This window comes from Rhinoraja longicauda, chromosome 22, assembly GCF_053455715.1.
Source record: "Rhinoraja longicauda isolate Sanriku21f chromosome 22, sRhiLon1.1, whole genome shotgun sequence".
In the NCBI taxonomy this organism is placed as follows: Eukaryota; Metazoa; Chordata; class Chondrichthyes; order Rajiformes; family Arhynchobatidae; genus Rhinoraja; species Rhinoraja longicauda.
The window spans coordinates 2289261-2303179 of record NC_135974.1 but is presented as its reverse complement, the minus strand read 5'-3'; positions in this window follow the sequence as shown (position 1 = coordinate 2303179).

Sequence of the window (13919 nt, the reverse complement as noted above, 5' to 3'; positions counted from 1 at the left end):
TCCTTCTTTCCAGAGATGCTGCCTGTCCCGCTGAGTTATTCCAGCTTTTTAACCATATAACCATATAACAACTACAGCACGGAAACAGGCCTGTCCGGCCCTACCAGTCCACGCCGACCATTCTCCCTGACCTAGTCTCATCTACCTGCACTCAGACCATAACCCTCTAATCCCCTCCTATCCATATACCTATGCAATTTACTCTTAAATAATAAAATCGAGCCAGCCTCCACCACTTCCACCGGAAGCCCATTCCATACAGCCACAACCCTCTGAGTAAAGAAGTTCCCCCTCATGTTACCCCTAAACTTTTGTCCCTCAATTCTGAAGCTATGTCCCCTTGTTGGAATCTTCCCCACTCTCAAAGGGAAAAGCCTACCCACGTCAACTCTGTCCGTCCCTCTCAAAATTTTAAAAACCTCTATCAAGTCCCCCTCAACCTTCTACGCTCCAAAGAATAAAGACCCAACCTGTTCAACCTCTCTCTGTAGCCTAAGTGCTGAAACCCAGACAACATTCTAGTAAATCTCCTCTGTACCCTCTCCATTTTGTCGACATCCTTCCTATAATTTGGCGACCAGAACTGCACACCATACTCCAGATTCGGCCTCACCAATGCCCTGTACAATTTCAACATTACATCCCAACTTCTATACTTGATGCTCTGATTTATAAAGGCAAGCATACCAAACACCTTCTTCACCACCCTATCCACATGAGATTCCACCTTCAGGGAACAATGCACAGTTATTCCCAGATCCCTCTGTTCCACTGCATTCCTCAATTCCCTACCATTTACCCTGTACGTCCTATTTTGATTTGTCCTACCAAAATGCAGCACCTCACACTTATCAGCATTAAACTCCATCTGCCATCTTTCAGCCCACCCTTCCAAAAGGCCCAAGTCTCTCTGTAGGCTTTGAAAATCTACCTCACTATCAACTACACCACCTATCTTAGTATCATCTGCATATTTACTAATCCAATTTGCCACACCATCATCCAGATCATTAATGTAAATGACAAACAACAGTGGACCCAACACAGATCCTTGGGGTACTCCACTAGACACTGGCCTCCAACCTGACATACAATTGTCAACCATTACCCTCTGGTATCTCCCATTCAGCCATTGTTGAATCCATCTTGCAAACTCGTTATTAATACCCAACGATTTAACCTTCTTAATCAACCTTCCATGTGGAACCTTGTCAAATGCCTTACTGAAGTCCATATAGACAACATCCACAGCCTTGCCCTTATCAATTTCCCTGGTAACCTCTTCAAAAAATTCACGAAGATTAGTCAAACATGACCTTCCAGGCACAAATCCATGTTGACTGTTTCTAATCAGGCCTTGTTTATCCAAATAATTATATATATTGTCCCTAAGTATCTTTTCCATTAATTTTCCCACCACAGACGTCAAACTAATAGGTCTATCTTTTTGTGTCTATCTTCGGTTTAAATTAGCATCTGCAGTTCCTTCCCACACACCAAGCCTCCCGACCAACAATGTTTTGTTTCTCTTTGTTTATGCCTTGTTTCTCTCTTTCTTAGTTCCGACGAAGAGCTCAGAACCTGAAATGTTAATTATTTCTTTCTCCACAGAACAAGACCCAGTGCTGCTGAGAGAATTTCTGGTATTTTCAGTTTTTTAAAATTTAGGTTTCCAACATCTGTATTCCTTCAATTATTTTCAGGATCAATAAGATCTGTTTAGTTTAGTTTAGATTTTTTTTAGATTTAGATTTAGAGATACAGCGCAGAAACAGGCCCTTCGGCCCACCGGGTCCGCGCAACCCAGCGATCCACGCACACTAACACTATCCTACACACACTAGGAACAATTTTTTTTTAACATTTGCCCAGCCAATTTACCTGCAGACCTGTGCGTCTTTGGAGTGTGGGAGGAAACCGAAGATCTTGGAGAAAACCCACGCGATCACGAGGAGAACGTACAAACTCCATACAGACAGCACCCATTGTCAGGATCGAACATGGGTCTCTGACGCTGAAAGCACTGTAAGGCAGCAACTCAACCGCTGCGCCACCGTGCCGCCCTGTCCACCACTGTGTTTTATTGACATTGAAAGCTTGGACAACACCAGAGTGCATCAGTCCTCCAACTCAGACATGAAAGCAGTTGTCTCAGAATTGTGTTTAACCTACAGAGGGTTACTGGCATGCCTGCCCTTGAGAACAGGGCCAACAAGGAATAGCAGGGGTGGATTAGGGCTAAGAGGAGATGAAGCAATGACCAAGAAAGCACATCAACACCATCTACATCCTTAGAAGGCTTAGGAAGTTCGGCATGTCCCCTATGACTCTCACAAACTTCTACAGATGCGCCATAGAAAGCATTTTATCGGGATGCATCACAGCTTGGTTTGGGAACAGCTCCATCTAAGACCGCAAGAAATTGCAGCGAATTGTGGACGCAGCCCAGACCATCACACAAACCAACCTCCCTTCCATTGACTCCATTTACATCTCACGCTGCCTCGGCAAGGCCAGCAGCATAATCAAGGACGAATCGCACCCCGGCCACTCCCTCTTCGCCCCTCTCCCATCGGGCAAAAGGTACAGAAGTGTGAAAACACACATCTCCAGATTCAGGAACAGTTTCTTCCCAGCTGTTATCAGGCAACTGAATCATCCTACCACAACCAGAGAGCAGTGCTGAACTACTATCTACCTCTTTGGTGACCTTCGGACTATCTTTGATCGGACTTTACTGGCTTTACCTTGCACTAAACGTCATTCCCTTATTACTTACACTGTAAATGGCTCGATTGTAAACATGTATTGTCTTTCCGCTGACAGGATAGCACGCAACAAAAAGCTTTTCACTGTACCTCGGTACACGTGACAATAAACTAAACTGAACCAGATGGAGCAGTGGCACAGATCAGAGCCACTGCTATAAGGGAGATATACTTGCTCTAATTCTCCTTGTTCGTGCTTGTCTGGGTTCTGCTATAGGTTTCTGTGGGAAATGTTTCCTGCCTTTTGCATATCAGACTGCAGCTTGCCTTGGGGACTATTGCAGGAGCTAAAACTCCATTAAAAATCTGTAACTGATCAAACAGTGTTATGCTGATCAAGAACAGCAAGAAAATCCACTGGGACATTTGTCCCCCTGTGCATTTAAAACGTGAATATATTTGTTTGGCATCAATGTGACAATGTGCAGACTGTGGTTACAATACTATTAAAGAAATGAATTTCAATGCTCACACAATAGAAATTCTATTTGCCAACTACACACATAATGTAAGATTATTACTGTATTTTGGATCATGTACCATGAATATATTCCCATTACTGGCTCTGTGAAGTGTGCAGTTGAGGCATTTCAGTGCTCTCAGAGGTTTCACAAATTCTTCCAATTAGAGTCATAGAGTCATAGAGTGATACAGTGTGGAAACAGGCCCTTTGGCCCAACTTGCCCACACTGGCCAACTTGCCCAATGACACTAGTCCCACCTGCCTGCACTCATTCACATTGTTTTCTCCCTTCTTTCCCCAACCTTGGTTGTGTTCTTCATTGAGATTTTTCAATGGGAAAACTGGGGCTTTGGCCCACTGTCTACAGGCAGCATCTACTGAAGCAGATCTGAGCAGAAACCGCCCACAGGCTCAGAGATTGGTGGTGACAAGTTTCATCGCACCAGAAGACTTTCAACGAATAGACATCCAATGTTGCTATTCAGCACTTTTTTTTCGTTTAGTAGGAATGAACTGCAGATGCTGGTTTAAACCGAAGTTGGTCACTAAATGATGGAGTAACTCAGCGGGACAGGCAGCATCTCTGGATAGAAGGAATGGGTGACGTTTCAGGTCGAGACCCTTTTTCAGACATTCGTCACCCACTCTTTCTATCCAGAGATGCTGCCTGTCCCGCTGAGTTACTCCAGCACTTTGTACCAATCTTTTTTTAGTTTTGCTTAGTTTCGAGTCACTGACCAGCGATCCCCCCACATCAACACTATCCTACATACACTAGGGACAATTTACAATTATACCAAGCCAATTTACCTACAAACCTGTACGTCTTTGGAGCGTGGGAGGAAACCGAAGATCTCAAAGAAAACCCACGCGGTCACGGGGAGAACGTACAAACTCCGTACAGACGGCGCCCGTAGTCGGGATCGAACCCGGGTCACTGGTGCTGTAAGTGCTACAAGGCAGCAACTCTACCTCTGCACCACCGTGCTACCCTCAAATTAGAGAATTATTATTCTATCTGCAAGTTGTGCACATGGTTCATAGATAAGCTACCTGCCCTTACTATTTTTCCCTCCACACTCCCTTCCCCCACCCTACTTTAAATATGAACATATCTCTCTGTCTGTTTTTCCCTCATGTGTATCTCCTTTGCACTGGAATGTATTTACATTATTTATGTTAGTCATAGTGTTTATGGGGAGAAGGCAGGAGAATAGAGTAGAGAGGGAAAGATAGATCAGCCATGATTGAATGACGGAGTAGACCTTGTGGGCCAAATGGCCTTATTCTGCTCCTAGAACTTATGAACTAATGATGGGCCAAATGGCCTAATTCTGCTCCTAGAATTTTTTGAGCATGCCATTTTTCACGTCCCAATCTCACTCTCTGTGAAAATGTTTCTCAACAATTTTCTGTTGGATTTATTGGTGACAATTGGTGAACCGTGCGTTGAACTGAGTCATTGTGCGATTAAACCATCTCCAGACATGATGATCAATGTCTGTGGGAACATTATCCGATTAGTAAAAACAGTTCCGATGATGGGGTTCAAATGTGAAGATCCATCACATGGCTCGGAATGAATGCATTACACAGCAGGCTAAGTAAATCAGTTATTCATCCTTCAGAAATGATCAGCTGATCAATATGAGAAAAAGCCAAAGAAATAAATCTTTGCCCTGAATAATACTCAGATGTTACTGGCTCCAGAAAGTTGGGGAAGTTGCTTTCAGGTGGCATTGTATTGAGAATTTGGAGTTGGAGAGGACACACCCCAACATTGAGATGATTTAGAATGGAAACAGGCACTTAATCAATGGTATCCATATACTAAAACTCTTGTTTGTTTGTTTGTTCCTGAACTACAGCCAAAGCGGTACACGATAGCGTAACAATTTTAGGTCCACCTTACTCACCGTCGTCCCTTTGGTGCTAATGGAAGTTTCATTGAAATCGGTGTTATATTTTTTAAGTTATTCACCTTTTAAAGTTTAAATCAATCTCTTAGGGAGGGAGGGGGGGAGGATAAGGGGGGTTGAGGGGGATGGGGATGGAGTGGCGAGGGAAGGGGAGGGGGGAGGGGACGGGGAGGGGAAGGGGGAGGGGAAATGGGGTGGAGGGAGGGGGGGAGGATGGAGGAGGGAGGGAGGGGGAGGGGAAAGGGAGGAGGGGGAAGGAGGGAGGGGAGGGGGAGGGAAAGGGGGAGGGGGGAGGGGGGGAGGGGGGGAGGGGAGGGGTGGGGGGAGGAAGGGAGGCAAATGGGGAGGGGAGGGAGGAGGGGGAGGAGGGGAGGGGAGAGGGAAGGGGGGGGATAGACGGGAGAGGGGAGTGGGGGGAGGAGAGGGTGCTGCACCAATGCAGGAGAGGTTTGGGCCCAACTTGGTCTAGTAACATAAGAAAATAGGAACAGGAGTGATCAGGACCATAAATCCTGCCCCGCCATTCAATATTACCATGACTGATCTGCCCTGGACCCAATGACTTCAATTCCCTAATCTTTCATAACTGTATCTTGTGGAGAAGACTCAATTTTGACATTTATGGAAACTTAGTTTGGGTGAAACAACTGATAATATCAAGAGGTTCCGAACACATCAATTGAATTATAACCACTCCTGTCTGAACAGCAGCTTTAACGTCGTAACATCCTCAATCATTGGACCAGGACATTTTCATATGGAGAGATGTTGCAGGGAATAGGCCCTTTGGCCGAGGCACTCTGCACTGTCCTTCAACCAAGCAATTACACCAATCACACATTAATTCCATTGTTCGCTTCTCCCCACATCCCCATCAATTTCTCCAGATTCCATCGCTCGTTACCACACGGGGAGCAATTTATAGAAGCTAATGAGTCGACCAACCCAGAATCGTTGGGATGTGGGTGAAGACCGGAGCACCCGGAGGAAACCCACGTGCTAACAGGGAGAACGTGCAGACTCCGTACAGATGGCACCCGAGGTCAAGATGGAACTTGGATCTTTGGTACCGTGAGACAGAGAGACCACTGTGCTGGGCTCAACCAAGACACTGTGTTCTGGCTGATATCTAAACATCCGAAAAAATACAAAATCCCAGCAGCACCTTGCAATCTATGTGACTACAGAACATCTTTAATCATTATACATTTCCTGAAACACACACGACAAACGGTGAAAATCAAAAACCCCAGATGCTGTAAACTGAAACACCAAACAGAAAACACTGGAAAACTCAGAAGGTCAGGCAGCATCTGTGGAAGGTTTAGTTTAGTTTAGTTTAGTTTAGAGATACAGTGCGGAAACAGGCCCTTCGGCCCACTGTGTCCGCGCCGACCAGCGATCCCCGCACATTAACACTATCCTACACCCACTCGGGACAATTTTTACATTTACCAAGCCAATTAACCTACAAACCTGCACGTCTTTGGAGTGTGGGAGAAAACCGAAGATCTCGGAGAAAACCCACGCAGGTCACGGGGAGAACGTACAAACTCCGTACAGACAGCACCTGTAGTCGGGATCGAACCCAGCACTGTAAGCGTTGTGAGGCAGCAACTCTACCATTTGACATACAGCCAAGTTATGGTGAAAGTTCCTTGAACAAAAGATTTAATGTGTCAGTTCAATTATTCTGCATCATAACTGGGAAAGAGAGGGAACGACAAAGCCACACTCAGTTTCTGTCTGCATTGAGACGGCTGAGATGATAGCATATTCAGTGCAGTAAGTGGATTACTGGGTTGAGTCAAGTCACACAAAGGCACTCAGCAGCTTTGGCTGGATTCTGCTCTGGGATTTTGAGACACAAATCTGAATCTAAAACTTTCACTAAGACATTCCTAAAAGAAATGATTTTACAACAAAAGAGGTAAAACTATTTTTAAGCTGATATTTATTTAGTCATAGAGTCATAGAGTGATACAGTGTGGAAATAGGCCCTTTTCCCAACTCGCCCACACCGGCCAACATGTCCCAGCTACTCAAGTCCCACCTGCCCGCGTTTAGTCCACATCTCTCCAAACCTGTCCTATCCATGCACCTGTCTAACTGATCCTTAAATGTTGGGATAGTCCCTGCCTCAACTACCTCCTGTGGCAGCTTGTTCCATACACCCACCACCCTTTGTGTGAAAAGGTTACCCCTCAGATTCCGATTAAATCATTTCCCCTTCACCTTAAACCCATGTCCTCTGGTGCTTGATTCCCCTACTCTGGGCAAAAGACTCTGGTCATCGACCCGATCTATTCCTTTCATGATTTTATACACCTCCATAAGATCACCCCTCATCTTCCTGCGCTGCAAAAAATAGTCCCAGCCTGCTCAACCTCTTCCAAGAGCTCACACCCTTTAGTCCTGGCAACATCCTCGTAAATCTTTCCTGTACCCTTTGATTTGAGTGTAAAGCATACTAATTTATACCTCTGTCTCTGTAGACGTCTACAGCCGTACATGCAAAGCTTGCTGATGAAACCATTGCAGAACATTCCATTAATGGCATGTCAGCCTTCATAAAGAGAGGATTTGAGTACAGGAGTAAAGAGGTCTTTCTGCAGTTGTATAGGGCCCTGGTGAGACCACATCTGGAGTATTGTGTGCAGTTTTGGTCTCCTAGTTTGAGGAAGGACGTCCTTGCTATTGAGGCAGTGCAGCATAGGTTCACGAGGTTAATCCCCAGGATGGCGGGACAGTCCATTGAGGAAAGGTTGGAAAGACTGGGCTTATATTCACTGGAGTTTAGAAGGATGAGCGGGGATCTTATAGAGACGTATAAAATTATAAAAGGACTGGACAAGCTAGATGCAGGAAAAATGTTCCCAATGTTGGGGGAGTCCAGAACCAGGGGCCACAGTCTAATAATAAAGGGGAGGCCATTTAAAACTGAGGTGCGAAGAAACATTTTCACCCTGAGAGTTGTGAATTTGTGGAATTCTCTGCGAAAGAAGGCAGTGGAGGCCAATTCACTGGATGAATTTAAAAGAGTTAGATAGAGCTCTAGGGGCTAGCGGAATCAAGGGATATGGGGAGAAGGCAGGCACGGGTTACTGATTGTGGATGATCAGCCATGATCACAATGAATGGTGGTGCTGGCTCAAAGGGCCAAATGACCTCCTCCTGCACCTATTTTCTATGTTTCTATGTTTCTCGATAATAAAACTGGCAAGATCCCAGTTACTTCTACAGTTACCTATTCAAAAGTCTAGTAAATACCTCGATTGCATCTGCCTCAATCACAGCACCTGGCTGTGTGTTCCAGGCACCCACCACCCTTTGTGTGAACAAACTTGCCCTGCACTTTTCCTTTATACTTTGCCCCTCTCACCTGAAAGTTTTGCCCTCTGGAATCATATCATCATATCATATCATATATATACAGCCGGAAACAGGCCTTTTCGGCCCTCCAAGTCCGTGCCGCCCAGCGATCCCCGCACATTAACACTATCCTACACCCACTAGGGACAATTTTTACATTTACCCAGCCAATTAACCTACATACCTGTACGTCCTTGGAATGTGATTTTGTCATTTTGGGAACCAGGTTCTGCCCATCTATCCTGCCCGTGCCTCTCAGAATTTAATATACCTCTATCCATTCTCGCTGTAACCTCCAGCGCTGCAGGGAAAACAATCCATGCCTGTCCTACCACTTCCTATAACTGACACCCACTGATCCAGGGGGCGTCATTCTGGTAAAGATGAAGGGTCTCGACACGAAACGTCACCCATTCCTTCTCCCCTAGAGACGCTACCTGTCCCACTGAGTTACTCCAGCTTTTTGTGTCTATCATTCTGGTAAACCTCCTCTTCACCCTTTCCAAAGCCTTCAAATCCTTCCTGTAATGGTACGAATGCAACTACATGTGGTACTCCATATACGTGTAGGAGGATGAAAAGCCATTGGATATTCTTGAGATATACTAGACCAAGTGGACCCGTTGGGCCCAAACCTCTCCTGCATTGGTGCAGCACCCTGTCCTCTCTCCTCTCTCCTCAACCCCCCCTCCCCTCTCCCTTCTCCCCCACTCCCCCATTCCCCCCTCCCACCCTCCTCCTTGCTCCCCTCCCCTCCCCTCCTTTTAAACTTTAAAATGTGAATAACTTAAAAAATATAAGACCGATTTCAATAAAACCACTTGCAATATCACTAAAGTGACAATGGTGAGTAAGGTGGGCCTAAAATTGTCGAGCTATCGTGTACCGTTTTGGCTGAAGTTCAGTCACAAACAAGATAACAAACGAGAGTTTTAGTATATAGATGTGTACAATATAATGAAAAATGTCTTTGACAATCGGCAGTTGATATATAACACGGGAACATTTTCAGGTATGCTTTTGCTCTATTGCATATTTGCCATTTTTAAAACATGTTTGGTTTGTCTTTACACAGACTAAAGATTGGACAGTAGCCAATGTTGTTTATTTTTTAAGATGAGAAGCAGTGATAGTCCAGGAAGTGTCAGTGGTGCAGAAGACTTTGGAGAGAATTCTTTGGAATAGGATTTACTCACATTTGGAAGTGTATACGTTAGTTTAGTTTAGAGATACAGCACGGAAACAGGCCCTTCGGCCCACTGGGTCCGCGCCGACCAGCGATCCCCGCATATTAACACTATCCTACACCCACTAGGGACAATTTTTACATTTACCAAGTCAATTAACCTACAAACCTGCACGTCTTTGGAGTGTGGGAGGAAACCGAAGATCTCGGAGAAAACCCACGCAGATGGAACCCGGGTCTCCGGCGCTGCATGCACTAAGGCAGCAACTCTACCGCTGTGCCACCGTGATCGCCCTAATTGAATGGGCTAATTAGGGACAGTCAGCTTAGCTTTGTCCATTGTAGTTCATGTCTAACGAATTTGCTTGAGGTTTCTGGGGACATGATGAAGGTGATCCAGAGGGCAGTACTAGACAGCGTAGCTTTAAGGTGAGTGGGTTAAGGGGTTATGCGGGCGGAAATATTTTACAGAGTGGTGGGTACCTGGGTGGTAATGGGGGCAGATGTGATACAGCCATTTAAGAGGCTTTTACATGGTTACAGTGATATGCAGGGATCGGAAGGATATAGATCACATGCAAGTGGGGAGATTAGTTTATTCTGGCATCATGTCAACGTTATTCCATTATCATGTATCTGTACACTTTAAATGGCTCGTTTGTAATCATGCATTGTCTTTCCGCTGACTGGATAGCACTTAACAAAAGCTTTTCACAGTACCTCGGTACACATGACAATAAACTAGACTAAACTGTATATTTGCCACAGATATCATGGGCTGAAGGGGATGTTCCTGTTCAATCATTTTCTATAGAATTTAGAAGACAGACACAAAATGCTGGAGCAACTCAACGGGACAGGTAGCATCTCTGGAGAGAAGGAATGGGTGACGTTTTGGGTCGAGACCCTTCTTCAGACTTTAAAGAAGTCTGTTTGAGAAGTCTGAAGAGGTTCAGAGTCTGAAGAAGGGTCTAGACCCGAAACGTCACCCATTCCTTCTCTCCAGTGATGCTGCCTGACCCGCTGAGTTACTCCAGCATTTTGTGTCTCTCTTCGGTTGAAACCAGCATCTGCAGTTCCTTCCTCCACGGTCATTTTCTATATTTTGTTCAGTACTTTTCTATGTTCTATGTTCTGTAGAACCCTTCATGCCCCTTGCAAGGAATTCTAATGCGCTTTATAGATACTAGAAATGACTTTTGATCAAGAGAGAATCTGGCAGCCAGTTTATGCACAGCATGTTCCTGCACCATCATTAACTGCCTTCTTTTCTATTGAAAGATTCCCAGAGAATTTCTGTTCACCTTTTCACAGCTTCTATTTCTTTAATTAAAAAATCATTTATGTGTTATTATAAATATATATAAGTATATTGTGTCAAAATTCACAAAAATCCATCAATATAAAATCTCAGATTCTAACACAATGTGAGTAAAGTCATGGCAAGTGAGGCAGTAACATTAACTCTTTAGTTTAGAGATACAGCGCGGAAACAGGCCCTTCGGCCCACCGGGTCCGCGCTGACCAGCGATCCCCGCACACTAACTCTATCCTACACCCACTAGGGACAATTTTTACATTCACCAAGCCATTTAATCTACAAACCTGTACGTCTTTGGAGTGTGGGAGGAAACCGAAGATCTTGAAGAAAACCCACGTTGGTCACGGGGAGAACGTACAATCTTTGCAAAGACACCGCCCGTAGTCGGGATTGAACCCGGGTCCTCAGCGCTGCATTCGTTGTAAGGCGGCAACTCTACCACTGCGCCACCATGACCACTTCAGAATCATTTACATGCCTTGCCTTATCACAATTCAAGAATCATCTCATGTCTCATTTGAGTTTTTAACATCTCTCTCAAGGTATTCATTCAAAGGTACTGACTGAATTTGTAAATGCTTCACCATTCCATTTTCCAGAGTCACAACTGCTGGACAGTGTAATAGTCTTGAGAGGTGGACGATGGCAATGGACATCTTGGCCCTTGGATCTTCACCAATCATCAACCATCTTTCAACCCTAACTCACTTTATTCATAGATGAAGGGTCTCGACCCCAAACGTCACCCATTCCTTGTTCATAAAGGGCTTGTCCCACTTAGGCGATTCTTTTGGCGACTGTCAAAGTCGTAGCAAATCGCCAACATTTTCTTTTACCCGACGACAATGACCACGACAATGCTGAGTCAGGTCGATTACACCGTCTTCAGAAACATCGCAAAATTCCCATGCTGTCAATGCTTCTCCGGCGTCCTAATTTTCGCTGAAATCACTGACAAGTCGGTAAGTACTTGAGAGTTTTGAACTATAACATCTTGTATGGGTTACTTAAAAACCAAGCTTCACTGTAACAAGGCATAAACTGGATTTACTTCCAGTTTACTAATAGCTGTATTGAAAAAAATAATTTAAAAAGTGGTTAAGTGGATTTTTGTGAAAAGTGTGTGGGCATTATTTGAAAATGTACGGGAGATGCATATCTGGTTTCTGGGTTGCATATCTGGGTTGGGAGCCTACTTTAAATGTAATGGCTGATGGCCATAAACATCACAAAAATTCCCACGCTTACCTGACCGTCAAACTGTCGCCTCCAATCTACCTGTCAAATGTCCTGACGGTAAATAAATTGGTTAAACACAAGCATTTTATGGTAAATTGAAACATCTTTACTTATTTTAATATCATGTGCTTCTAAATGCATCTGCGAAAACCTAGCAAACCCGGGGACAGCGCAATAAGCAACGATACCTGGCGACAAGCCAGCTGTCGCCGAGAAATTTCACTCCGGATGATTTCTCAGCGACGCGTCGAGATCCACTACGATTCTTGGAAGGCTCCTCACGATCATGCCCGCGACACCCAGCGAACTGTCGGCGACAGCCTAGTCACCGGCAGTCACCTTAATATCACCTGTGGGACAGGCCCTTAAGTCACGCATGTTGATAAGTTCATAATCGATAGGAGCAGAATTTAGTCAGAAGGTAGTTAATCTGTGGAACTCATTGCCACAGAGGGCAGTGGAGGCCAAGTCAGTGGATATTTTAAGGCGGAGATTGACAAGTTCTTGATTAGAACAGGTGTCAAGGGTGATGGGGAGAAGGAAGGAGAATGGCATTATGTGGCAGAGATCAGCCGTGAGAGAATGGCGAAGTGGACTCGATTGGCCGAATGGCCTGATTCTACTCCAATAACTTATTAGATTTTTTTTTTAGATTTAGATTTAGAGATACAGCACGGAAACAGGCCCTTCGGCCCACCGGATCCGCGCCGCCCAGCGATCCCCGCACATTAACACTATCCTTCACACACTAGGGACAATTTTTACATTTGCCCAGCCAATTAACCTACAAACCTGTACGTCTTTGGAGAAATCCCACGCAGGTCACGGGGAGAACGTACAAACTCCGTACAGATGGCGCCCGTAGTCAGGATCGAACCTGAGTCTCCGGCGCTGCATTTGCTGTAAGGCAGCAATTCTACCGCTGCGCCACCGTGCTGCCCATTCGGCCCATCAAGTCTACTCTGCTATTCAAACACGGCTGATCACCCTTTCACTCTTCACCCCACTATTTCCCTCTGAACCCCATCATATGTTAACCCATTCATTCCTGGGGTTCTCCCTACATTACCATCGTACCCCTAGATTCTAGCACTTACCTGCACACTTACAGCAATTTACACTGATGACTTAGCCCATCAAACCTCACATCTTTGGAACGTGAGAGAGAACTGGAGCAAAGGGAGTACGTGCAAACTCAACACTGACAGTGCTAGAAGATTGAACATAGGTTGGTGTAGCTGTGAGGCAGCAGCTATACCTACTGTGCCACTGTGCCACCGTGCCACCCCTGAACTGAGTTTGAAAATAATGTGGCTCAACCTGAGCCAAATAGTTGGAGACGCACATAGGGCCGGTAAATAAATAGAGTTTGCGGTGGGGTCTAAAGATGCAAAGTTTCCCATCCTTAACTGGACAATGCTGAAGCTCTTTGTCCAGTGCCCTCGTATGTGGGTCGAGGTACTGGGGGAGATAGTGCTGAACATCATCAGAATGCAGATGGAATCCAGGGCTAAAGAAGATGTTGTGAATTATAAAATGTAGTTGAGTAAGACGATGAGTCCAACTGGGCTCCTAAAAGGATGGGAAGATCAACTATTACTGGAGATGTACCAGATACAAACTGGTCAAGATGAAAAGAAGAAATGTAGCC